General features: G+C 47.0%; 1 protein-coding gene across 3 annotated transcripts in view; it reads left to right on the forward strand.

The window, feature by feature from the left end:
• LOC138569514 (uncharacterized) overlaps positions 1 to 27461 on the forward strand; it is a 653579-nt gene that overhangs the window by 123798 nt on the left and 502320 nt on the right. The gene's annotated exons all lie outside the window — the stretch shown is intronic.

The raw sequence follows: 27461 nt of genomic DNA on the forward strand, positions 1-27461 counted from the left end.
TGACAGGGGGACACTTAGGGCAATCTAAGACCCAGGTACACATCAGTGGTAAGATTGACTGGCCAGGTATCCATACTGATAACAAAAAACTGTATTCAGAGATGTGAAATGTGTCAGAAAACCAGTACTCACATTCCCTTGCCCGCCCCTCTGAATCCTTTACCAATAATCAAAGTCCCTTTCTCAAGGATTGGGATGGATATGATTGGATCTTTGGAAACCTATAGACTGGTTAACAAATATGTCCTTGTGATTATCGATTACGCAACTAAGGAAATCCTGACAGATCAAGGATCCAATTTCATGAGCAAGCTCATGGATGAAGTCAAGGATATGCTCCATATCACCACCTAGAGAACTTCAGTTTTCCATCCCTAAAAAGACGGATTGGTAGAAAGATTCAACAAAACACTCAAAATGATCCCACGAAAGTTGGTAGATAAGGACGGGAAGGACTGGGACTGTAGGATCCCTTTGCACTATTTGCAGTAAGAAACCCCCACCAGGCATCCACTGGATCTCTACTTTTGAACTACTTTATGGTAGAGAACCTAGAGATGTCCTGGACATGCTCCAGGAGACCTGGGAAGAAAGAGAAGATGCCCCATTGCCCTTTCGCAAACCGCTACCAGATTGCAAGAGCATATGAAACTTGTTTGAAATCTGGTCTATACTCATATGGAAAAAGCCCAAGCACAACAAAAGCCCACCTATGACAAAAAAGTAAACCTAACATTGTTTTCCGTAGGACAAAAAGTATTGGTCCTCTTGCCTAACTCGGAAAACAAACTTGGTAGTACAACCTGACAGGAAACAAAATGCACATTAAGACCACGTAAATCTCTTAAAAAAGTGGAAGGAAAATCCGTCTGCCACCAATGCCATGATACTATTCTATTTGGTACCAGAAGAAATAAATAACTTTGAATTAATTCCTCAAGAGCTATCTAATAAACAACAAGAAGATTTAAAGGATTTAGTTATAACATTTCCTGATGTATTCCTGGAGACACCAGAAAGGGTGAAAGGCACTTATCACAATATATCAGAACACCCAGAGGAAAAGTGGTCCATCTGAAACCATATAGACTCCCGGAAGCCTGTAAATAGATAGTGGTTCAGGAAGTAAATAAAATGTTAAGAGCGAATATTACCAAACCCTCTTCAAGCCCATGGTCCCCTCCTATAGTATTGGTCACAAAACCTGACCATTCCTGGAGGTTTTGCATAGACTTCTGCCAAGTTAATGCCATGTCTGACTTCGATGCCTATCCCATGCCACGCATCGACAAATTGATTGATAAACCCGGTAACGCCACCTTTCTATCAACCCTAGACTTAACCAAGGGGTACTGGCAGGTGCCAGTGCATGGACCTGATAAGGAAAAGACAGATTTCTCGATGCCCCTGGGACTGTTCCAGTTCAAAGCCCTCCCTTTTGGCTTACACAAGGCTCCTGCCACTTTTCAACGACTTATGGACAGAATATTACAGCCCTACTCTGATTTCTGTGGAGCTTACACTGACAATATAGTCATTCATAGTAAAACCTAGGAAGACCATCTTTTCCATCTCTTTACTATCATTAGAGCCCTCAGAGAAGCCGGCCTAACTGCCAAGCAATCCAAATGCAAGCTGGCCCAATCAACCGTGAAATACCCCGGCTTCACTGTAGGGAATCGTAGTGTCCAACCTCAACGCAAGAAAGTGAAGTCCGTCCTAGATACCCCTACGCCTAAAACTAAAAGAGACCTCAGAGCATTCTTAGGGTTAATCGGTTATTACCGTAGGTTATCCCTAACATTTTGGACAGAACAGCTATGCTGACAGACAAATTAAAGAACACCGAACCCCAGAAAATTAATTGGACTGACAAGGACGATGTATGTTACAACAAATGAAAACAAACTCTGTGCCAGAACACGATCCTAAAGGTAGTAGATTTCTCGAAGGAGTTTGTGTTACAAACAGACACCTCCCTTACAGGGCTAGAAGTAGTCTTGTCACAAGTTTACGATGGACTGGAACATCCTATCTTTTTTACTAGTCGCAAACTTTTCCCACACAAAAAATATTACTCTGTGCTAGAATTAGAGGCCCTTGCCATCAAGTGGGCCTTTACCCACCTTAGATACTACCTTCTAGGAAGGAAGTTCACACTCATCACAGATCATTCTCCACTAGTTTGGATTAGCCAGCAGAAAGATTCTAACGCTCGAGTCATGCAGTCGTTCTTAGACCTGCAACCCTACTGATTCACTGTGGAGCACCGAAAAGGCAAAGACCAAGGGAACATGGATTTCGTTTCTTGGTTCGCTTGTGAAACAGATGCAACTACATCGCATAGGGTAAGGGTATGTGAGAAACCTGAAGGTGTCTCACCCACTAGTCCCTTGGGGATCTGTCATCCGGGTGGCCAGGACATGGTCATCGCTTTTGGATTCAGTTCCTGGGGTTGGTCTAGTGTGGGGGGACCACATGGGTGAGGGGTCTTCGGGGAGTGGAAGTGAGACACCGAATGGAGAGACGCAGTATCCCCTTCCCTGTCACACCTTTACCCCATCTGACCAAGTAGGATACTTAGGAACTAAACCCCCCCGCCCTTTCCAACACAAACATTTCCTCACACAGAGCTCCATACAAGAGTAAATGGTCTAACACCCGAGCCGTACCTGACATGTCCCAATACAATGGTCAGGCAGGGTCAGGCAATTACTGCTGGCCATTACACACACACCTGACTACCATAACAATTCCCGGATAAAAGGCGGAGCACAAAAGCACACTCTAAGCAAGGCAAAGCACAAGAGGAAGCAGCAGTTCCAAGGTGGCAGTTTAATACAAGGCGAAAGACAACAAAACCGAAGAGGATTTCAAGGGGGGAAGTGCCCTTGACCTTTTCAACGAAAGATTGTTACTTTCATGAACCTTCGACAATAGGAAATGTAAAGAACAGGAATCAAGGCTGAAGAATCCTGCATTGTGTGTCGGAGGTACCCAGTGCTCTCTCCCGTCGATAGTTAAGGCGGGGAGAGTTGTTTGCAGCTGTAGTACTGTCCTTGGCTCCTACAACAAAACAGCACCAGTGAAGTCAGCACAGCTGGTCAGTTGGGGAGACTGATACCAGACCGGTCTGTGTTGAATCCAAGGTTGCAAGCGGTAACATTGTATAGTGAAAACTGAAGAGAACAGTGTATGAAGCGTATGTGGCAAGCAACGCATACACAATCAAACAGCAGATGAGTGATTGAACTTTGAACCCAATATACAATACCACAGACAGAGTGGTCCGGCACCACGTGGTTGCTCATTCGAAAGTCTCGGTTGTGAAGAGTGAATGAATTGTGAAATCGAAGTGGTCCTGCAACAGGTCAAGCAAAACCCTGTGCACATTCATAGGCCTTGGAAAGTTGATGAAAAAAGTATATAAAGTTGGTCCGAGCCCAGCAGAGGGAGATCAGATAAAAGCTTTTGGTTAAAGCAAGTTTGTGTAAAGTTATATTGGAAATTGGAATTCATCTGAGCAGGGCAGAGGGAGACAAGGGGATTCGAGATCTGAGCCCGACTGAGGGGGATCCGAGATCAGAGCCCGACTGACGGAGATTCGAGATGTGAGCCCAGCTGAGGGTGATCCAGGGTGAACTGTGAGTCACCCGAGAAAGAAAATCATATGAGAAATCGGATGCATAAATAATTTATGAACATTGTGTTGAGAGGATCTTAGCCTGGCTGAGGCAAATCTGAGGTGAATAGTGATTCGCCTAAGAAATTGAGTACTTGGGAAAATCTGAAAGAGGAAAAGAACTTATCGGTTGTTTGTTGCATCAGGCCCTCTGAATGAAGAGACTTTGAAAGACAAAGAGACTTGGGCATGAAAGGCCCTGATGCTAATGATTAAACTGTATCCTCATTCAAGAGAAGCCAGAGACTGTGCTAAGCTGGAATGTACCGCCTTGTCCCGTGCTGAAAACGTGGGGAAGGGAGACCAATGGCCTGAACATCCTCACACATCATTTTGTGAACACGTTTCTTTTTTGTAACATCGTTTCCCATGCTATTTGTATTTAGAGGTAAGGATTGGCAATAACAATAGTTTTATTAGTATAGGCCCTTTTATTTTGATAAGACACTACTAGGACTGCATTATTATTATTTGATGGCCATAGCTTGCTCCCATCTGTAGATTTAGGATTAGTTTGGCGTTTTTCAAACCCTTTTGTAAGTTCGATAAACACCCTTGAACTTTGGTCCTTGTGCCTGTCTTACTGTTGATACCATGCCTTCCTTACATTGCCCACCACTGTTTTACAGCTGCCCCAGTTCTGTTGGCTCCTCAGTTTGGTCTCCAGGGGCTATCCACCAGATCCCAGGTTCCAGTGTGGGCCGATGTTCTGGCCACTCTTCAGGCCTTCTGGGTTCTGCTCTCCGTCCAAGTCCTCCTAGTCTCTCTGCCAGCCTTCTCCAAAACAGCTCCTATCCTCTGTCTCTCTCTGGTTTCAAGCTCTTACTCCAACTGCTTCTGCTCTCGGACTGAGCTCTTGGCATATTATAAGACTCAATCCCCACCTCCCAGCCCCTCTCTAGTCCAAGGAGACATAGATATGGTAGATGGGATGGGGATTGGCTGTCATCCCTCTGGGGATAGCCTACACCCCTGCTGTGGGATTTGGGATTGGCTTGTCCCTCCTTATTTGCAACTGATTTTCTGCTTGCCACGCACTGGCCCTGCCGTCCAGCCTCTCTGTGTTAAGTCATCTAAGGATATGGTATGCAGACTTGGTATAGGGAATTTGGAATTTGTAGTTCTCTGGGCCTAGGTGGGTTTCTTTTTACTCGACCACAGATTTAAAAACCTGTCCACCATCTTGGACATCCCATCTCCCTTGTCCTTTTTAGACTGCCGGTATAGGGGCAGGCTGCTGGGACCTACCAGAGGATGTCTTCAAGCTCAGAGGTGGATCTTGAGGCTGGCTAATCTCCTTCTTTGGATGATCTTCTCCCTGGTAGTGACACTCTGGCCCTGCCCTCAGGGTTAATTTGCTCCACCCATCTGTTCTCTTGTACATTCCAAGGTATGAGTGATGACTCCTTGTATGAGGACTATGTGAGGATGATTTGGCTCATATGGCCCGACCTGTCTCATTCCCAAACATAATTACCTTGGTGCTCCAAATCAACTACCATCTTTACAAACGTAAACTTGAGAGAATGAAGAACTGACCAGTCAGGCCCTTTCCAAGCCCTCCGGGTCTTTGTTTGGAAAGTAACAACCACATATTGAACCTATGCAGATTGGAGCAGCCTGACGACCTCAGACTGAGGAGGATAGAGCATGTCACAGAACCCATGGGCTCTGCATGTATTGTGGGAACAGGCGTAATTAAGTCTGTGAATGCCCTCTAGCCTCCATAAGACGTTTGGGAAATTATAACTCCTGTCCCAAAGTGGGACTTTGGCACGGGAGAGCAACGAAGTTCCTGAAGGTGATATCACAACTGAAATAGACGACAGTAGATTATTGGTTTTACAAACTCAAATGTCTTTTACGAAAATGGCTATACCTTGATGTTTCCTGCACTAATTAATTGCAGAGCCGCTGGAGTATTTATGGGCCATAGCTAGGTAGTACAACAAGGTTTCTCTATTAAAGGTAAGACTCGGGTTCAGTCGAAGGAGTGGACGGACAACCCCTAAGTTTCAGTCTGGTTAGTAAAGAAACCACGCTTTTGTCCTTACGAATCTGACAACATTCAGAAGACCTTTGTTTTGATTCGATCAAGACCAGTCAACATCCCATAATCTTAGGAATTGCTTGATTGAGGAGACATAATCCCTTCATTAACTGGAGAGCAGGCACATTCTATTTTGGCTCAGAATATTACATTCAAAGATGCTTTCCAGTTTCTCTAGAAATCAAAATCCAGAAAAAACAACATAATGTCACTTTTTTGGCTGGTATAGTGAACCTATCACTTGAGTAAACAGATTTCTCAGATGTGTTTTTGCACCCCGACGTAGCAGAGCTACCCCCCTACCCACCCACAGATCAGAAGACTGTGCAAATTGATCTCTTACCCAGTGCTAATATTATGTTTGGTCGTATGTACATCCTTTCTGAAAGTGTGACAGACATCTTAAAACAGTATTTAGAGAGGAACATGCAAAATGGACTCATAAACCATCCAAAGGTGCCTCACTCTTTTTTATACCTAAAAAAGATTTGAAGGAACTCCATCCCTGCCTGCACTATCGTGGCTTGAATAAAATCACAGTCAAGGTCAAATATTGTTTGCCCCTAATAGCAGATATTCTCGAAGCAATAAGGGGAGATCATCTGCTTACCAAGTTGGACCTCAGTGGGGCCTATCATCTTGTAAGAACCGGACCAGGGGATGAGTGGAAGACTGCCTTTTGCACATTTTAAGGATTATTTGAATCCGGATCATTGCAGGACTGACAAATGCTCCTGCGAGGGTCGGATTGGCCCCGTGGCCGGGCCGAAATCGTCCCTGCGGGCCGGGGCCGATTTCTGGCCATGCCTGGGCCAGTTTGGAAAAAAAAATGGAACAAAATAAATATATTTTTTCAATGTTTTTTTTTTCAAAAAGCCTTTCATCCTTCTTAGGTCGATAAATGAGTACCAACACAGGTTGGGTGATATTGTATGCATATTTGTTCTATACAAAAGAGCTTAAGCGTAAGTGCTATACAAAAACATATTATCATTTGGCCTTGGACGTCTGCTTGGATTCACAGTAATTTAGTGTACTTAGGAACAATGCTATTTGATGCCACTTCCTGTTTTGTCAAGGGGTGAAAGGTTGTGTTTCATCGCTTCCCGGGATGTCACTTTGGGGTGGGGTCAAATGACATCACTTCTGGTGATGTCATCAGCGGTCAAGGTTCATGAGGGGTGGCCCACATTTTTGAGGCGAGGGGTGGGACACTTTTTTTTGGGTGACCGGGCCTATTTCTGTCCCAGTCTGACCCTGGCTCCAGCTGTCTTCAATGTTTTGTAGATCGCATATTTTTGATCAACTTATTATTGTGTTTATTTATAGTCTACCTAGATGACATCTTGTTCTTTTTTAAGGCCTTTCAGGATCATCTATGACATTTGGGTGGCGTTCTGCACAGACTCATTGTTAATCAATTGAAGGCTAAACCTGAGAAATGTTCTTTCACCGTCTATTTGGAATCCTATTTGGGTTATGTGATTTCATCAGATGGCATTTCTATCGAACCTTCTAAGGTGGAATCGATTCTGAAATGGCGAGAACCAAGTAGTTTGAAAGGTTCAGCAGTTTCCTGGTCTTGCAAATTGTTATCAGAAGTTTATTGCCAACTTCTCTGGTAAGGTACGACTTACTCCAAAGGTACCTCCGGAATGCTTGTTGGCTAACAAATCCTTTGTCTTTGTAATACACCCGTTCCTACAACAAGTGAGACAAGCCACGCATTTACTTCAAAACTACCCTCAACATCGACCCAGTACGAAACTTCAAACTAAAAGCGGACTCGTATTCAAAGATCACAGATTATTCCTTCCTTATCCCTAACTGAGAGTATACTGCCACTATGTCATGACGCCCCTTTTTCAGGACATCATGGACAAAAGACTACCCAGGATTTTATTTCGAGAAAACCTCTGTGGCCTCAGTGGAAACAAAGCATTGTGGGGTATGTGGCATCCTGCCCTGTGTGTGCACAAAGTCGGCATAGTCATTCCACTCCAGTGGGGAAACTGCAACTTCTTCCTAACTTAGTCACACCTTGGGACTGCATCTCTACTGATTCTATTGTGGATCTTCCACCCTCTCAAAGTATGACCATATAAATGGTTACTATTGACCGTTTTTTTTCAAGATGGCCCATTCGAGGGGATTGGGTCCTCCGACGTATTCCATATCTATGACAGTAATCACCACAGCTGTGCTGCTTCGGAAACTTTTTCGGCGTCTGCGTCCTGCGTCGATGACGTCGATGCGCCGCCGTCGAGGACCTCCTCCGACGTCCGACGTCATCCGATGTGATAAGTAGGACGCACGACGCCAGTAGCCTCAGTTCCGTTTTTTCCGCGAACGTGTTGCTTCGTGTTTCTCGGTTCTAGCCTCGACTCTTTGGAGTTCTGTTCTTTCTGGTTCTTCGAGCCTGTTCGATATTACCTTAACGGCGATGTCTTCCACTTCGTCTTCAACCCCGCGTCCGGGCTTCAAGAAGTGCGGGGTGTGTGGGTCCAAGATGTCGGTGACTGACTCGCACGACGCCTGCCTCTGGTGCCTCGGGGAGGCCCACGACACGGATGACTGTGTCGACTGCCTGTCGCTCACTTCCAAGGCCTTACGCGAACGTAAGAAGAAATTGTCGGTAGGTCGGGTGTCCAAGCCCCGGAAGTCGAAGTCGGCGGGGCTTTCGACGGATGATTCGAGGGGTGACTCTCCGCGTCATCGTCGGAGGTCTCGTCGGTCTTCTTCTAGGAGTCGGTCTCGCCACTCCTCTGCCTCTTCGAGGCGTTCTCGGAAGCGCCGTCACCGGTCGCCTTCCAGGTCCTCTTCCGAGGACTCTGCCCGGCACGTCGGTTATCCCACCAGCCGTGCGACGCCGGAGGAATGGGCTTCCTTTGGGAAGAAAATGTTGGCGATTCTTGAGTCGCAGGGTACTCAACCGTCCGCGCCCCCGAGTGGGGTCGGCCGTGTGAGGTCGAGAGACGCCGCTCGCAAGAGTGGTCGGCACGAGTCACGGGAGAGGTCCCGTTCGGACAAGGAGGCTCGTTCTCGCCGTACCCGTTCCAGGTCCCGGTCCTCGACGCGATCGAGACCGTGTGCACCTGTGATGTCTTCGAGGAAGACATCGACGTCTGAGGCGTCGAGGGCGTCGACAGGCTTTCTCGAAGCTCCGGCTCCGAGGAAGTCGTCGAGGCCGTCGACGTTCAGGTCGTCGAGAGACACGCTCGGGGCTCCGGCTTCGAGGGCTGTGTCGACGCCGCCGATATTGGAGGCGCTGCATCTGACGTCGACGCCGATTTCCTCGACGTCGACGCCGATCCTCTCGGCGCCGTTGCCGGTTTTCTCGACGGCGGCGCCGATTCGCTCGACGCCATCGACGCCTTTCGTGTCGGAGGTGCCCCGTGTCTCGGGTGTACCCCCTAGGAAGGCTCTGGCCAAGAGCAGGCACTCTCAGGTGCCTTTCCACCCCTTGGATTATATTTCGGAGGCGGATGAGGATTCGGTTGGCCTGGTTCCTGATCAGGTGCCGGATGACATTGTCTCGGGCCATAGTCAATTTGACGATTTGAGGCAGTCACTGCATGATGCTAGTGGTCTGGACACCTCTCCGGAGGTGGAATTTGGTCGGCCTGAGCCTGGCTCCCATGCCGATTCCTCATACCGGCGCCTTATGGCTAGGGTGTCTGAGTATCTGGGATGGTCTGCTCCCCCAGGGGAGTTTGTGCAGGATGATCTGACGGACATCCTTGATGTTGGTCCCCCTTCTGACCCGGTTCTGCCATTCCATATGGCTTTACAGCGTAGGGTGGCGGCGGCTTGGACTGCTCCGGAGAGTCTCCCGGCAGTGGGCAGATCCTTGTCGCGGAAATACCGTCCAGCCAGTGGCGACCCCTGCTACTTGACCAGGCACCCCACTCCGGAAAGTTTGGTGGTGCAGGCGGCCACGGCCCCGGCGAAGCAGGCGTCGTACCCTACCATCCCTCCTGATAGGGACGACAAACGTTTTGATGGCTGGGCGAAGAAGGTGTTTTCTTCTGGTGGTATGGCGCTTCAGGCGGCCAACTCCATTTGTGCCTTGTCGCGTTTCACGCACACTCTGTGGAACTGTGTTGCGTTAGCGGCTGAACATATTCCCGAAGGGGACGAACGGGTTGGTTTCCTTGCTTTGGTCCAGGATGGTAAGGATGCCATGTGTGAGTCCGTTCAGTCGGGTTTGGATTTAGCTGAATGCGTCAGTAGGTCCATGGCGGCGAGCACCGTGATACGCAGGTTTGCGTGGTTGCGGAAGTCGGGGTTTGCTCCTGATGTGCAGTCCCGGCTCCTCAACATGCCCTTTGATGGTGAACATCTTTTTGGCAGCAAGGCTGACGAGAGCCTTGAGAGGTTGCAGACCTCAAAAGCTGCAGCGAAGTCGTTGGGCGCTGCAGTTCGCCAACCTCCGCCTTTTCGTCCTAGGGGACAGCAGTGGAGGGGTGGCTCCTTTCGCTATTACTCGTCCTTTGGTAGAGCGAGAGGAGCTGGCAGTCAAAGGGGCCAACGCAGGGGTACCAGAGGTGGACGACAGGGTACCCGTGGTGCCAAGGCCGCTCGGGCAGTTGCCTCTTTGCCCTCAGGTAACGCCGCAGCCGCTCCTACTCAGTCATGAGGCCTTGTCCCATGGTTCGCCGGTTGGGGGAAGGCTGGCGCAGCATCTTGTAGAGTGGCGTGCCATTACTTCGGATGTGTGGGTTCTGGAGATCATAACCCACGGCTACTGTCTTCCCTTTCGGCACAGGCCTCGCGACAATCCACCGGGGAACCTCTCTTTGAAGTGTCCGGATCCGCTCCTTGCGCAGGAAATTCAAGCCCTGCTGGAGAAAGGCGCCATAGAACTGGTGCCTGTAGCGGAGAGGAACAAGGGATGGTATTCCCCTTATTTTTTGTTTTCCAAGAAAGACGGGGGATTGAGACCCATCATGGATTTGCGCGGTTTGAACAAACTCCTCAGGAAGGACAAGTTCAAGATGGTTACTCTCTCTCAAGACCTCCAGGCCCTTCAGCTTCAGGACTGGTTGGTGTCACTCGACCTCAAGGATGCTTACTTCCATGTGCCGATCCATCCCAAGCACAAGAAGTACCTGAGGTTCGCGGTTGGCGACTCGCACTTTCAGTTTCGGGTCCTGCCGTTCGGTTTGACCTCCGCCCCGAGGGTTTTCACCAAGCTCATGGTGGTGGTGGCAGCGCATCTCAGGCAAGGGGGGATTCACGTCTACCCCTACCTGGACGATTGGTTGATCAGGGGGAGCTCTCCCGAGCGGGTCCTGGATCATCTGTCCGTCGCCTGCCACTCCCTTCACAGGCTGGGCTTCTCCCTCAATTTAAAGAAGTCCCATTTGACGCCAACGCAGAGGCTCCAGTACATCGGAGCAGTGCTCGACACTTCCCTGGGGCAGTGTTTTCCTCCCCAGGTGAGGGCTCTTCACATTCAGCAGATGGTGCGCAAGTTTCAGCATGCCCAGACGCTCCCTGCGTTCGAGTTCTTGAGGTTGCTCGGCCTCATGGCATCCTGCATTCTTCTGGTGCCAGAGGCTCGCCTGCGAATGAGATCTTTGCAGTGGGCACTCAAGATGCAATGGTCGCAGTCCTCCGGCAGGATGTCGGACCCGATTCAGGTGCCGCCCTCGGTCGCCCGGGACCTTCTGTGGTGGGCCGTCGAAGGCAACTTGATGAAGGGGGCTCCGTTTTGGCTTCCCTGGCCGGAGGTGACGATCGTGTCGGATGCATCCCTCACGGGATGGGGAGCTCATGCCAACGGGCTGACAGTCAGCGGTCGTTGGTCTCCGTCGGAGTCCAGACTCCATATCAATCTGTTGGAGCTGAGGGCCGTCAGGCTAGCCCTGAGGGCTTTTCTGCCGACTGTGCGAGGGAAGAATGTCCTGATCCTGACGGACAACACAGTGGCCATGCACTACCTCAACAAAAAGGGGGGGGCAGGGTCACTTCCTCTGTGCAGGGAGGCGATGCAGCTCGAGTTCTGGGCCATCCAGCAGGAAGTTTCGATCTCGGCAGTTCATCTGGCCGGAGTCGAGAACGTGACGGCGGACGCTCTGAGCAGGCAGAGCACGATCTCTCACGAGTGGGAGTTGGCTCTGGAGATTCTCCTGGAGATCTTCGCCCTTTGGGGGACCCCTCAAGTGGATCTCTTTGCCTCCAGTGTCAACCGGAAGTGCGAAAGGTTTTGCTCGCGGGAATTTCCTCCAAGAGGAGCCTTAGGAGACGCGTTCGTGGTGGAGTGGTCGTTCCCGCTGCTGTACGCGTTTCCTCCGGTCCCCGTCATCCCGCAAGTGCTGCGGAGGTTACGGAAGTTCGGTTCCCGGATGATCCTCATTGCTCCGGCGTGGGCTCGGAGGACGTGGTACCCGGACCTTCTCGACTTGTCCATCTGCCCTCCACGTCGTCTTCCCTACCGAGACGATCTGCTCTCACGGGAGGGAGGTCAGGTTCTCCATCCAGAGGTCGGATCCCTCAACCTTCACGCTTGGCTTCTGAAAGGTTGAGGTATAAGGATTGGGACCTCCCTGAAGACGTGATGGAGGTGTTGCTTTCGGCCCGAAGGCCCGCAACTAAGTCTCTGTACCGTTGCCGTTGGCGTAAGTTCTGCGACTGGTGCAGAGTTCAGAATGTGGATCCTTTTGCATGTGACATCCCCATGGTTCTGTCCTTTTTGCTTTCTTTGGCCCACAGGGGCTTGCAAGTGGGTACCGTTAAGGGTTACCTGGCGGCGCTGTCCATCTTTAAGCGCTCATCTGAAGAATGTTCTTACTTTAAAATCCCTTTAATTTCACAGTTTCTGAAAGGGCTCACTAATGTGTTCCCTCCGTCGCCTTTCCTGGTGCCCGGTTGGGATTTGAACCTTGTTCTTAGGTTTCTTATGGGTGCTCCGTTTGAGCCGTTACATTCTTGCCCTTTGAGGCTGTTGACTTTGAAAACTGTGTTTTTAGTTGCGGTTACTTCCGCTCGCAGAGTGAGTGAGTTACAGGCACTTTCTGTTAAGCCGCCCTTCACTGTATTTCACAAGGACAGGGTTGTCCTTCGAGTTCGTCCTTCTTTTCTTCCGAAGGTAGTGACGGAATTTCATTTGGCCCAGAAGATTGTTCTTCCGGCATTCTATCCTCCTCCGCATCCTGGTAAGGAAGAGGAGAGGCTCCATAGGCTTGATCCTAGGAGAGCTTTGAGCTTTTATGTTTCTCGCATGTCCCGGGTCAGAGTGGACGATCAACTCTTTATTGGTTACGCTGGTAAGCGCTTGGGGCAAGCTGTGACGAAACAGACTTTGTCCCGCTGGATTATTTTGGCCATCTCGGAGTGTTACCGCTTGGCGGGCAAGGTCCCTCCGGCTGGCTTGCGGGCCCATTCTACCAGGGGCTTGGCTGCATCTACTGCCCTGCAGAGGGGTGTTCCTATTCGAAACATCTGTGATGCTGCCACCTGGGCTTCAGTGCATACATTTGTGCGGCATTATTCCCTCGATTCCATCAGAGGGCAGGATCTGGCCTTTGGCAAGGCGGTCCTTTGCTCTGCTATTTGATTGGCTATTCTAAATTTTGTTTCTAAATTCTTTCCCTCCTCCTTGATTTGGTACTGCTTTGGGAGTCTGTCATAGATATGGAATACGTCGGAGGACCCAATCCCCTCGAAGAACAAGTTACTTTCTTACCTGGTAACGTTCTTTCGATGGGATGGTCCGACGACGTATTCCATATCGCTCCCGCCCTGCCTTCCCCGCTGCAGAATTTCTGTTGCGTTTGCAGCTTACGTTCCGCAAGGCTTTGTGTCGGACTGGCAGTTGACTCTTGTCACACGTTCTGGGGGAAAAAACTACAACTGAGGCTACTGGCGTCGTGCGTCCTACTTATCACATCGGATGACGTCGGACGTCGGAGGAGGTCCTCGACGGCGGCGCATCGACGTCATCGACGCAGGACGCAGACGCCGAAAAAGTTTCCGAAGCAGCACAGCTGTGGTGATTACTGTCATAGATATGGAATACGTCGTCGGACCATCCCATCGAAAGAACGTTACCAGGTAAGAAAGTAACTTGTTCTTTTGTGGCATAAAACAGGGTGCCTACAGCATTGGAGAAGTGGCATATTTTTATCAAGGAGATATGCAGGTTGCATGGCCTCCCTTCCTCCATCATCTCAGACCAGCGATCACATTGTGCCTCACGCTTCTGGAAACATCAGTGCAAGTTACTGCTCATTAAACAATGCTTATCATCAGGATAAAACCCTCAGTCCACTGGTCAAACTGAGCGAGTAAAGCAGTTGTTGGAACAATATCTCAGATGCTACACCACTGCTTCATCTGATAACTGGTGCACTCTACTACCACCAGTGGTGTTTGTGTAAAACAGTGCTACTTATGCTTCATTGGGTGATTCCCCATTTGTCTCAACTATGGTTCCATCCTAGCTCCTTCCCCATGGATCTCAGCCAGGAAACCAGAGTTTCTTCCACAGACGGTTTCATCAAACAGTTGCATGATGGCCTTCCACTTGCCATCACATGCTTGCAGAAAGCCCAAGAGGATGAAAAGGATTGTGGCTGTACTTAGAGTTCCAGACTCTGTATTGCACATTAGGGACAAAGTCTGGTTATCATCAAAACACTTACCAAGGCATTTAGTTCATTGCAAATTAGTGCCCTGATTTGTAGCTCCCTTCATGATTCTTCAACAAATCAATCCAGTGGCAATCAGTGCCCTTCAAGATACATCTGGCCCTGGCGTGGTTCAGGATCCATCCTGTCTTCCACTCCTCCCTTTTTACGGACCTGGTTACCGAACGCTTCACACAACGATCACCGCGAAGACTAGAGACAGGAATTCCACAATTTGAAGTATCTGGTATATGTGATTCCCGATTGCATCGCAGTGCCCTACAGAATTCAGTGGATTGGATGGGTTACACTGCATGTAACTGAAATTGGGAACCCACCAGTTATGTCCATGCTCCCCTTTTGGTTTGCAGATTTCACTGGTTGCACCCTATGGTCCTACGCTTTTCATGCTGTGTAGCACGTAATCCAAAATGGTGATATCCTTCTTGGCTGAGAAGCCTTCTTTGCATTGCAAAGCTTCCTTAGCGGAGGCTTCCCATGAGTACCAGTATTCCTGTTCTCGTTCTGCTTTCCTTGCTTCTAGTCTACTCTGTGCCGTGCCTTGCAGCCTGTTAAGAAATTCCTCTTCAACATCCAGCCTCTAACAACTGTTCAACGGAATCATCATCTGGAATCCATCAGAATCATTGCTGCAGGAAGGTTTTTTCCCCCCCACAGGGTTTCCCCCCACTACTGGGCTGTCCCTGCAGGAGTGTCCTTTCTGACAGCTAGTCCACCGTATCGGCCAGACTGGCTTAGTACAGGGATAGACACTATCTCTTCAATACGAGACGGCGCAGCAGACTGCTGGTGAGAAGCAAGACAGCCCCAGATCCTAATATTGACTGTCATAACAACGGAATGGGAGTTGAGTGTGCAAGCTCGACTGGTTTCACTGGACCATTGCTCCTTGGTTCTCTTAAAGGGGCAGGAGCTGCTAAGGTAGCTAAGGTAGCTAGAGTCACTAGATGTTGCAGAAGCAATAGACCCGTCCGAGTTTGGGAGTGTCCGATTTCCCTGATCCCATATGGTTTCTGCTTCGTAGGTGTAAGGGCTGTGCCCCTAAAATGGACCCTATGCGTAGTTGGTGCCATGTGAAAGTTCCCTGCTCTGAGAAGGGGACTAAGTGAGGATGACCAATAAATCCTCCCTGTACGGTCTACTGACCCATCCTCCGCTATCTTGGGGAGGCATTGGGCCCCACGGGAAGGCCCCAGAGGAGATAGGGGACTTTCTCACTGATCCAGGAAGTGTTGATGAGTGGGAAGGGCACTCATTCTGATCAGGTCGCAATGCTCAAACACCTCAAACCTTTTTATCACTCGAAAGCGGAATATGATCTTGATTGTTCTTAAATTGACCAAGAAGGTGCAGATTATTGGGAATGTAAGGCTGCCTTTGTGGCACACTCATGGATGAGCAATGAGAATCTCAGAATCAATTTTTCTAGTGTGAAACTATGTCAATACTACAAGGTTGTGGAAGTCTTTGATTCTTGGGTCACTCAACATACTTTTAAGAATGACATGTTAGGCACTAATTGTATGAAGCTAGGATTACCGAGAGATAATTTGATGAGTCTCACCCTGGCTTGAGCTATACAATTTCTGATGGCAGGACACCCATTCTGGATATCAATGCCAACTTTGTGTCCGCATTTGGACACGTTTGGTCTGTGGGATCAGCAGACATCTGCTGAAGAAACTCTTTATGATTACAAGCAGCGTACCATATATTCCTTCTCTTGCATTTGTATTTTCTTTAAAAAGCACTTCTGCCTAAGCGATGTACAAAATTGTGAAAAATGGTACAATAATATAGAAGAAACAGTTTTCCAGAAATGCAGGCTTTCGGCAGGTAGAGTAATTAGATACGATTTCAGCTAAGAACGAAAGAGATGAAAAGATGATTGAGAACAAATAGAGAGAGGGAGGAGCAAGGAGTGCAAAGGAGTAGAAGCGAGATTCGGTGCATGGTGGTTTGGGTACAGCCATGAGGGAAAGAAATTGAGTGAAGTTGGAAACTAAAAGTAGATGAGTGAGGATAGATAAGGTGGAGCAAGACCATGTGAGCATTGAAAGGTTATTCAAAAAAATGAAAAAGTAGCCGGGATTCAAAGGAGAGTCAGGATAGAGAATGGAGAGCAGACATAATAGATGATCGAGAAGGAAGTGAGACAACGAGGTGGATCAAGTGGTTATAGACAGAATAAAGAGGGGCTAGGCGTTAAGCCAGGAGACCAGCCAGAAGGGAAGAGCAGTAGAAAAGATGAGAAAAAACAAAGGCTGACCAAGAATCTTAGTAGCAGAGATAGAAAGAACAGGAGGGATTTTGCGGATGTTAAGTAATTGGATAGCAGTTCCAAGATACAGAAGATATGGGAGCTTCAAAGGTAAAGGAGGAGTCGAAGATCCCTCCAAGATTACGTGCACTGGAAGAAAAGTGGAAGTGGACAGGGAGAAAGGAAAGAGAGGGAATAGGGGAAGAAAAAGGAATAGAAGAAGTTGGAAAGAAAAACACCTCTGTTTCAGATGGATTTAAGTGTAAGTAACGAGAGTGCATCCATTGCAGAATATCAAGTAGGCATGCTGAAAAAAAGAGTGAAGATTGCCAGGGAAATTGGAAATTGAAAGATAAATGTGTAAATCTGCATAAAAATAAAAAGAAAGATGAATTTAGTAATGATGGCTGAATAAGAAGAGGTATAAAAGGAGAAGAGGACTGAGAACTGGGCCCCGGGGGACACCAAATTGGAGAGGAAGAGGAGCTGAGTGAGTTCCAGCCAGGGCCAGATATGAAGAAAACCAGGATAAAACACGGCCAAAGAAACCCATTCAAGAAAGTGTAGTTAAGAGAGAATGGTGGTCAGCAGTGTTAAAAGGCGCAGAGAGATCCAAAAGTACCAGAATATTAGCGTTTTAGATCTCATGCGGACAGTAAACAGTTGGAGACAAAGAGCATGCACTGGACGAAAGCCTGACCGATGAAGCAATACTAGTGAGTGATGGTGAAGACATTTAGAGGCCTTCAAATAGACTATTCTTTTGAGAAGTTTAAACAGGAAGGGGATTAAGGGATGGGGCAGTGATTTGAGGGGAGAGATTGGTCAAGTCAAGATTTCTTAAGAAATGGGATGTAGTAGCATGTTTAAAAGCAAAGGGGAGGATGCCAATAGAGAGAGAGGAATTTAGAAAAGTTGTGAGGTAAGGAATCAGAGAGGGTTAGATTTCAGGGATAAAAACAGAAGGCACAGGGTCATCCGGAGACTAAGTAGGATGAAGTTCATTAAGAAAGGTAGAGGTGTCTGAGTTAATAAGGGGAGAGAAAGAAGAAAGAATCTAGGAGCTACAGTAAGAAGTAGGGATCATAGGGGATAGGAAGCTTAAGTCAGGAGATATAGATGAGTGCAATTGATGAACTTTATTAGTGAAGTAAAGGGTGGGATTTGTGAAAGAGAGGGAAGAAGACAAAGTTGGATCAGACAGTGAAGGGAGAGTAGGCAGTCGACAAGTTGAAAAAGACGGCGGGCATGAGAATAGGATTGAATAAGATCAGAAAAGTAGTATCACATGTTTCAAGCAATTAGCTGTGGGGACTAGGTTCTTGGAAAGGATAATGTATTTGTTGTTTAGCAGGTATTTGAAGGATGATATCAAGAACAAGTGGGCCATTGTAGCCCATCCCCCTCCTTTCAGAGTTTATCTGAGTTAGTGACGAAAATTGATTTTTGTCTCCATTGGAGAAAGAAGAAGAAGGCAAAGGTATAGTTTGCTGGAAACATGGACCTTGGATTGAGTTCTAAACCACTTGTTTTTTTAGGGTCAGAGGAGCTCACAAAGAAAGATGCTGTTTGGAGCCACTTAAGTTATTAAAAGAAATAGTTGGTGTAGGCAGATGTGATTTTGTTTGTACTTCAGAAATAAGGGCACCTGGTGCAGGACTGTATTGCACACCTACGGAAGGTGTGGGAAGATCACTTTAATCGATTCTGGAAGGAAGAATGAGGGAAGTTGTTTCACATTTTCTTGGATCTAACAGAAAGGCTGGCTGTGGTTCAATATTGAAATTGAACATGATCTTATCTTTTGATGGAAAGATTTTGTATGCCTGCATTTTTTAATTCTGGTACCTCTGGCATATAATGAACCGGACCTGGACAAAGGAAAATCATGTTCCAGTAATCATAAGTCATTGTGTGATCAGTTGATGGTAGCGTTCAGGGCAGTAGATTTGTTAACTGAATCCAGGGTGGTGTATTTAGTAGAGCATTGTAATATTGTATCATTTGATTTAGTAGCATCTCTTTGTTTCCCCATGATTTCTCATGTAGCTTTTTCAATGAAATACGACTCATATAAAGGTGGGTCCTCACTCTGCGACTAGACTTTTGGGAGATACATTATGGTCCTCATTACGACAATGGCGGTAGCCGTGCCTGTAATACAGACACGGCTGCGGCCGGGGGGAATTTTTATTCCGACGCCCACAAATTGGCAATTAGCGGGACATTACAGCCCTGCCGGACCCGGTAATTGCTCATTTACGGGCGCCGGAAAGAAAGATGCTCCCCATTCCCATTCGGCCCCATAGGGCTGAATAGGAATGGGGAGGTCGGATGCATCCGACATGCTGTGCTCGCGGGTGCCTTTCTGCCCACCAGGTCTGCCTGCGAGCACAACTCATAGTTTGCCGGTCCGGGAACTATGGTACCGACATGCTTACCGGTACTGTAGTCTCCAGACCGGCAAACTTATGAGGTCCATTGTCTGAGAGATATAGGCTATTGGATGTCTGACCAGCGGGACTCATTGAGGATAAACAATATGGACAAAAAGGTGCAGACTAATCTGTGTGCCCTTCCCTCTCTATTTGAGAACTTTGCTAACATTTTCCAGAAGTCTATCAATGCGATTCCACTCCTGCACAAAATGTAAGACTGTGCTATTAAGTTAGAACCTAATTCAAGGGTACCATTTGGTTAAATGTATATTTTATCCAAAATGAAGGAGACTTTGAATGAGCATCTGCATGAATCTCTTTAGAATGGCTTAACTGTTTCTATAAATCTTTGGCTGGGTGATCTTTGTTTTTGATGTTTAAAGAGACTCCTGATTTATGATGCCTCATTACAAGGGTGGCGGTCAGGAAACAAGGGTGCCAGTAAGCTTACCAGCACCCTTGTTTCCGGACCGCCACACTACCAATCTACCTGCCGGGGTCTCTGCGCCCGACAGGTCTGACCCTGCTGTGCGCAGAGGCTCCGGTAGGCAAATTCTTCACGGAAGCGCCGGCACCGTTAGCAACGGTGCCAGTGCTACCGTCTCCCCGCTCCCATAGAGTCCAATAGGACTCTATGGGAGCGTCCTATACACTTGTAATGTCCCGGTGGCACTGGGAAGTCAGGTGCGAGATTCGGTGTTACGGGGTTGACGGCAACCCGCTGGTCGTGTTACTGCCAACCTCGTAATGAGGCCCCATGTGTTGACTATTATAGGCTAACCAGCAACATGACGAAAGGTTTGTTTAGGGTGAAGAGTTATTTTGGCCAAGTTGGATAAGGTGCTAATCACCTGCAACCCAGGAAAGGGTTGAATATTGACTTACATTATTCTTTTGGGCACTATGAGTATTGTGTAATGCCCGCCTATTTTTCAATACCTTACAGCTGATAATTATTTTTTGTCCGTGATATTTTACTTTGGTGAAAGTTTCATTTTCCTGTTTCCTAGCACCGGCGTTCAGATTAAAGTGAGTTAAGCTTTGGAGCGTTTATAGCTAACTAGCTCTCTGTCAAAATGGGGAAGTGTGAGCTTGAGGAGTCAGTTGGATATATTTGGTTAATATTATCAATAAATAGATGGAGAGCGCATCCAAATAAGATAACATCAGTGTTTGGATAGCCTGTGCATGCGTCTGTGAAGGATACTCAATTTTCTTTTGATGTTCCTTTTTTGTAGCCAATTTTCCAGAAATAATTACCATTTTGCTTATAGGATTTCTCAGTCACTTCAGAAGGAAAACTTGCAACAGTTATTTTAAGGGATTTGCATAAGGGTCAGTGTTGGGACAGCCAATACCTTCACAATTTTTGGGGATGGAATGAATGCTTCCGATAGAGCTATTCGAACTCTGATGTTGGAAATAGAGCTTTACGATCATTCCTTTTTTATTTTCTTCCACATATGCTCCTTATGACAAAAAATGCTGAGCCATTGAAAGAGCGCTGTTGGCAAATAAAGAAGAATACTAGCAAAAGGAGGCCTTTATTGCATGATGTAGTGATGGTTTTACTTTTGCAATCCATACAGATCCTAAAAATGTGGAGATTCATTCGGGAAGTGCAATGTCAAAATAGTCCCCAAGCAAGTTGCCATATTTCTTCACACAGTATGATATTACTACTACTTTTTTGTATTGACCTATTAATCCAAAGGCTAATTCCCAGGCAAGTTCATACCACGCGCTAGATCATGGAGAGAATATGCCTACTGTTTTTCTTTCATCTGAGCAGATTGTGGGTATGACATAGACTATTTTGACTCAAGTAAAAAGCTGTATGTCCCTAGAGAAGAAGTATTGGTATTGTCATATTTTCATACTCAGTTAAATTGATTTGGAAGAATGGATAGTTATATTTTGAGTGGGCACTTTTCCCATAAATTGAACTCTGAAAGGTGGGGTTGGAAATTTCAGACAATAAGGTCACTGCTGGCCATTGAGACATTAAAGAAACCTTTTGGGGGTATAAGTGCTGGCAGATGTCTTCTGGTTTGTGACTGATTGTTCAGTTTCTTCTTAGAGTAGGTCACCTCATACCTTTCCAGCTAGCTTGTGGCGACCTTTGATGTTTGCCCATCAACCTTGGCATACATTTTCAACTGATTTTATTGTCAAATTACCCCTGTCTGAGGGTTGTATACCGATAATGGTCATGGTTGATACTTTGTTAAGGATGGCACATTTGGCTCACATTTTGATGGTGGAATAATTTCACCTGCGTATGTTAATATTTAAGAAAGTCTCAGACCAAGGTTTACAGTACATTGCAAAGTTTGGAGGAGCAGTTTATATAAATTAGAGGGTTAAACAGACCTTGCCTTCAGGCTATCACCCACAGACTAATGGACACACTGAGGGTGATTTAGACATGAGTTAGTGTTTTGGGAACCTAAGAGAGTCCACTTGGAAGGCGTTTTATCCCAGATCAAAGTTTGGTTACTATAAACATTTGCATTCTGCTACTGGAATAACAACGCTCTTGTGCATAAATGGTTTTCACCCGAGGGAGCCTCAAACAAGTAATTTCACCACATGGGCTGGTTTCTGCTGGCACAGTAGTTTGTATTTCATTGCATGTAGTCCCTGACAGGGTAGCTCGCAACATGATTGTAAGAAAGCAATTATGGTGTCAAATGATTCTTCTCAGAGTTGTGTAGATTTATGCTGGGGTGACAAGAATGTTGGACAGATGTTTACTATGACAGTCACTGCCTGTGAAACGTTACTCTCACATTTAGGCCCATTCTGGTCGATTGAGTTATCATTTAAAACTTCCTAGATTTTACATGCCTCTCAGGTGGAACCTTTTTAGGCTGATTCTTTTGGTTACATGTGAAGACCTCCACCATCAGTTAAGGTGGGCAGGAATGAAAAATGTATGCAGTGTGAGATCTTCGAGTCCCAAATTGCATGAGAATTAGTACAATTTGGTTGGATGGAAAAGTTATCCTGTTATGGCTATGTTTTGGGAGATTGCAGCTCCTAGTTATCCATCCTCGTTGGTGCAGCATTTTCATGAACAGTTTTTAGACAAATCTGTGGCTTTGGAATAGGGTTTGTGGACGCAGGCATCAACAAAGAGACGTGACCATGGCCCTCAAGTCCATGGTGTCCAGTGGTGGGGCTGGCATGTGCTGTTGCAGTTTGGATCTAACCTCTGACATTACAAGTAGGTTTAGCTTTACAAAATGTTAGCTGTATGTTATAATGTTGCAGTGCCTATAGTTAGACGACTATGGCGAATTTCAGGCCTTCATGGCTACTGCGTACTTCTTAGTAAGATGGTAATCTGGTAGTTTATATAGTGTGACAGTCACCTCAGGGGGATCATACAGTGGTACTGGGGATCCCTGGTGGCTACAAGGTATGTGATGTGACTCTTGTAGGAGGTATATGGTGGATTCACCCATTTGTTCCACCAGGTATCTCATAATATCCCATCAGGTACTCTGTTCCCTTGCGAGGAATAATGTATCCCACTAGGAAACAAATCTTAGGAGTAATGAGGGAAAATGTCCAGTACTGCGTTTATGTGAAGGACACAGTATTAACAGAAAAAGTAAACCATGAAAATAAGCTTCAGACAGGGATTAAAAGAAATACATTTGACAAGGCATAACTGCTGCTTGCTCTGGGCCCCATTTCTGAATCCACACGCAGTGTGGTATTTCCAGAGTGGATTGTGGAAAGAAGCCGGATGAAAACCAAATGACAGCAAGGAAGGAGATCACACAAAGAGCATATGTGCAACAGAGGGGTAGTCTAGGAGTAGGCAAGTGAACTTATATCGTCAAAAGCCAGAACATGTTATCACCTAGTAGCCATAATGCAGGTATCTGATCAGAGGATTGCAGACAGGTTTTCTAACCCCTGGAGCCGGGAGCAGGTACAGTGCACTTACCAAACTGCATCATTCGAAAAGCCACAACACCTGAACTAAAGTAGGTGAACATGACATATACTGGTGGATGAAGTGGAACAATAGGGCATACACCAATCACGCAAACTCAAGTTAATGCTGAAATACTCAATTTTCAACTCTCTTTTGGAAACCTCTCGAACCTTGGCTGTCCCGTTCACTGCTTACTTTAAGATACTCGCTATGTAATGCCGAACCTTGCTAAAAAAAAAGTCCAAATCCCTCACTGACCTACACTCTCTTTATTCCCTTCATTCATCCTATGACTCTTTCTCACTTGTGGCAAAAAAAAGAAATTCTGACCTCACTGTTGCTCATCATCCTCGTTGTCTTTTCCAGATTGTCCCTCACATTCTTTCACCTCCTCTTTTGGACCCTTCCCTTTATTTCTTTCTCCCATCCTCCGACGTTGCCGACTTCTTGGTCACTAAAGTCACTCATTTAATTTCCTCATTTTCTACTAGCTCATCTCCTCCTGATCCCCTTTTATTTGTCCCTCTCTCCTTCAGTCCCCCTTTCCCCTTTCCTCCATCGACTCATATCTAAGCCCTTCTACTTTGCGCATAACCTACTTCCTCACCCTTTATAAGCCTCTGCCTTCTGCTCTTATTCCTTCTGTTTATCCTCAACTTATTTCTTATCTAACCTGTCTTTTTAAACTCTCCATCGCCTCTGCTACTGTTCCACTATCCTTTAAACTTGCTATTGTCATTCTCCTACTCAAGAAACCCACTTTGAATTCCTCATCTCCTGTTAACTACTGTCCCATTTTTGTTCTCCACTTCCTCTCCAAGCTTCTCAAACATGCTGTGTATACTCAAGTCTCTGCTCATCTTCATCTGCATTCTCTACTTCCTCCTTCACAATTTGGTTTCCAGCCCTCTCAGTCAACCGAAACTGCCCCTCATCATGTCGCAAACGCTGCACACTCTACCCGTCATCTTAAACACTCCTCTATTCTTAATTCTTCTGAGTCTTGTAGCAGTTCTTGACATGGTGGACCATCATACTCTTCTTTCTGCTCTTGATTCTTCAGGTTTTTCTAGTTCTGTTCTACAGTGGTGTCACTCCAACCTTTCTGGTAATTTCTTCTCTGTCTCTTGGGCTGGCCAACCCTCTCCTCTCCAACCCCTCCACTCTGGTGTTCCCCAGGTTTCTGTGCTTGGCCCTCTCCTTTTATCTCTTTACACTATTCCTCTATCCTACCTTGTTTCTTCCTTTAATCTATCCTGTCACTTTCATGCTGATAATTCTCAAATGCCCCTATCTTTCTCCTCTTTCACTGACTCACTTCACTCCACAATTTCTGCTTGTCCTTCTTCCATCCAAACTTGGATGCCCCAACACTTTCTTCACCTTAACCCAACTAAAACAGACGTACTCTTCTTTCCAACCTCTCTTACTTCTGCTTCTCCTCCTGCCCTTCCCTTCCACCCTTCGCTCCTCTCCTTTTCCAAATCTGCTTGAAATCTAGCCATTATTTTTGACTCTTCCCTCTTCTTCTCTACACATATCTCCAACACATCCTTTACCTGTCATCTTCATATCTATAGTTTCTCCAGCATTGGATCTTTCATAGATTCAGATGCTTGAATATTCCCCGTCGTCAGACTGGGAATCCTCGGTGATAAATTAAATAATAATATTTTTTTTTATTTTTTTAAATATATATATATATATATATATATATATATATATATATATATATATATATATATATATATATACTGCCACCTAGCAGTGCATGTACATAGCCCATTATAGCCTATGAGCCACTTCATTGTGTAGTCCCTCCGCCTCACTTTGGTCCTTTATGGCCCCAGCCAATGAGGTGGCAGGGCTTAAGCTCCGCCCCCGGCAGCCATCTTCAGATTTTTCGCCGCAGTCTATCAGACACAGGGAATCCTCAAGCTCTCTGAGCTTTCTCAAATTCTTTCTACTTTTGTGTGGAATATATTTGTAAAATATATTCCATCTTGTTCCCCTTCTTAGGGGCTCTCTTTCCAATTAACCTTGGTGACAAAACTTGTTGTTTTCCTCTCAAAATCGTCGACTGAACTTCTCTTCAGAAATGGAGGCACCTCAGGCTGTCAAGAAGCCTTCCCTGTTCAGGGACTGCACGAGGTGCAAGAAGAAATTGGTTTACTACAAGGACCCCCACGAGCATTGCATTTATTGTCTGTACCCACATGTCATTAAAAAATGCGAGATTTGTAAAACCTTTTCCACTAAGACCCTTCATGACAGGCATAGAAGACTCCTTTCATACCTGGAATCCAGGGATCAATCTTCGGACTAAGAGTCTGTCAGAACAGCTCCTGTCCAATCCAGCATTCCATCTGAGAGGCAAACTTCAAAGAGAAGGGCCTCTTCAGTGGAAAGGAGTTCCTCTCCCAAATCCAAAAAGAGGAAGCTGGAATTGATACCCTTTCTGCCTCCAGTTGACCTATCAAGCCAGAAAAAGTCAGCAAAATCTGCCTCCAGAGGTAAGGAGGAGTTTGCAAAAAACGGGGGGGGCAGTCGTCGGCGGGTAAACCGCCCACGAATGAAGGGAAAGGTAAAGGCCCGTCATCGGCCATACCGTCGACGAAACCAGCATCGACGACGACGACGCTTAAGACATCGTCGACAGTTAGATCATCGTCATCGGACATGTCGACCGCGAAGCAATCGTCGACGAGCAAGAAACACCACTCGTCCACGAAGCATTCCTCCATGACGCAGTCGTCCACGGAACACACTCCACATTCGTCAACGAAGCCCTCGTCGACGGGAAAAGGTCAGTCGTCGACGACGAATCCCTTGTCGACGGGAAAATCTCAGTCGTCGACGGGAAAAGCTCAGTCGACAGCGAAGCCTCCGTCGACGGGACAATCTCTGTCGTCGACGGGAAAAGCTCAGTCGACAGCGAAGCCTCCGTCGACGGGACAATCTCTGTCGTCGACGGGAAAATCTCAGTCGACGGCGAAGCCCTCGTCGACGGGAAAATCTCAGTCGTCGACGAGGATAACATCATCCATAACGCCTTCAGAGGCACCGCAAATTTCGGCAGTTACAGAGGAATTACTGCCTCTCACTCTTGAAGCTCCTGTCATTACAAGCAATATCATTGAGAAAAATACTGTAACTGAACCTCTGGTACAGCAATTATCACCTTTGGGGCACATGGCAGAACTTCCGGATATAATTCTTCAGGAAGAATTCTCCGATGCGGAAGTGGTGGAAGAGTCCATCGGTCCCTTACCGAAGCAATACAGCCCTCCTTGGCACCCGTCCACGGGAGAATCCGAATATCCTCATGACCCGGTGCTCATGTTATCCGTACAGAGGATTGTAGAAGAATTTTACAAACGGCAAAGGGAGAAGCAAATTCCGATTAATCCCATTCCTAGAGAGTCATCCCCGATTCCAGGCACATCAGGTTGCTCTCCTTACAGGAGTAGACCGCAAAAACGGATGAGATCACCTGCTCGAAGACCGAGGAGCAGCACCCACAGTGCTTCACCTACAAGAGTCACGTCACCACAGTCATCGCACAGACCGCGATCTCCGGACGTAGATCCCACCATGGTACCGTCCACCATCTCGGTATCAGACTGGCAGGAGGATCCTTTTGGTGAATTTTCGGAACCAGAAGAAGGAGAAATTACTCAGGAGCCAGACGATTGGGATGACTACGTCGTCGAGAAGCCCAGGAGGAGAGACTCGCCGGGCAAGGCCACACCACCGGATGATCTCGTCTCTTTCCACACCATAATAGGTAAAGCCGCAGAACTGTTTAAAATTCAGGTTTCTTCGGAGGAAAGGCAATCAGTGCTCTACGAGCACAGGGACAAACAAAGGAGGACAGTGACCACAATTCCCCTCCTCGATACCATCTGGGATTCCGGATCCAAGATCCTATCTACGCCCTTATCGACTCCGGCGTTGGTGTCCAGTCCAGAAAAGAAATATAAAGCTCCGGATTCGGCACCGCTTTGTTTAAGGGGTCATACGAAACCGGACTCAGTTATTACAGTGGCGGCCAGAAAGAAACTCGCCAACCCCTCCTCACCGTTGTCGGCCCCACCGGATAAGGACGGACGTAAATTGGAAGCCATGGGCAGGAAAGTATCATCTTCTGCATCACTTAAAATCAGAGCGGGTAATGCACTGGCCATGACCGCAAGATTCGATCGCGAGCTTTGGCTCCGCATGTCTAACTTGGCGAAACAATTACCACCGGAGCTCCAGGAGGAGGCAAAATCCATAATCGCGGATGGTGAAGCAACATCGGATCACATGATCGACGCAGCAGTTGATGTGGCCGAATCAGGCTTCAGACAGATGGCGCACGGCACAGTGCTCAGAAGGCAGGCCTGGATGAAGGCTACTAACTTTAGACCTGAAGTTCAGGCG

The sequence above is a fragment of the Ambystoma mexicanum genome, chromosome 2q (assembly GCF_040938575.1).
Source record: "Ambystoma mexicanum isolate Mex_15411 chromosome 2q, UKY_AmexF1_1, whole genome shotgun sequence".
Lineage (NCBI taxonomy): Eukaryota > Metazoa > Chordata > Amphibia > Caudata > Ambystomatidae > Ambystoma > Ambystoma mexicanum.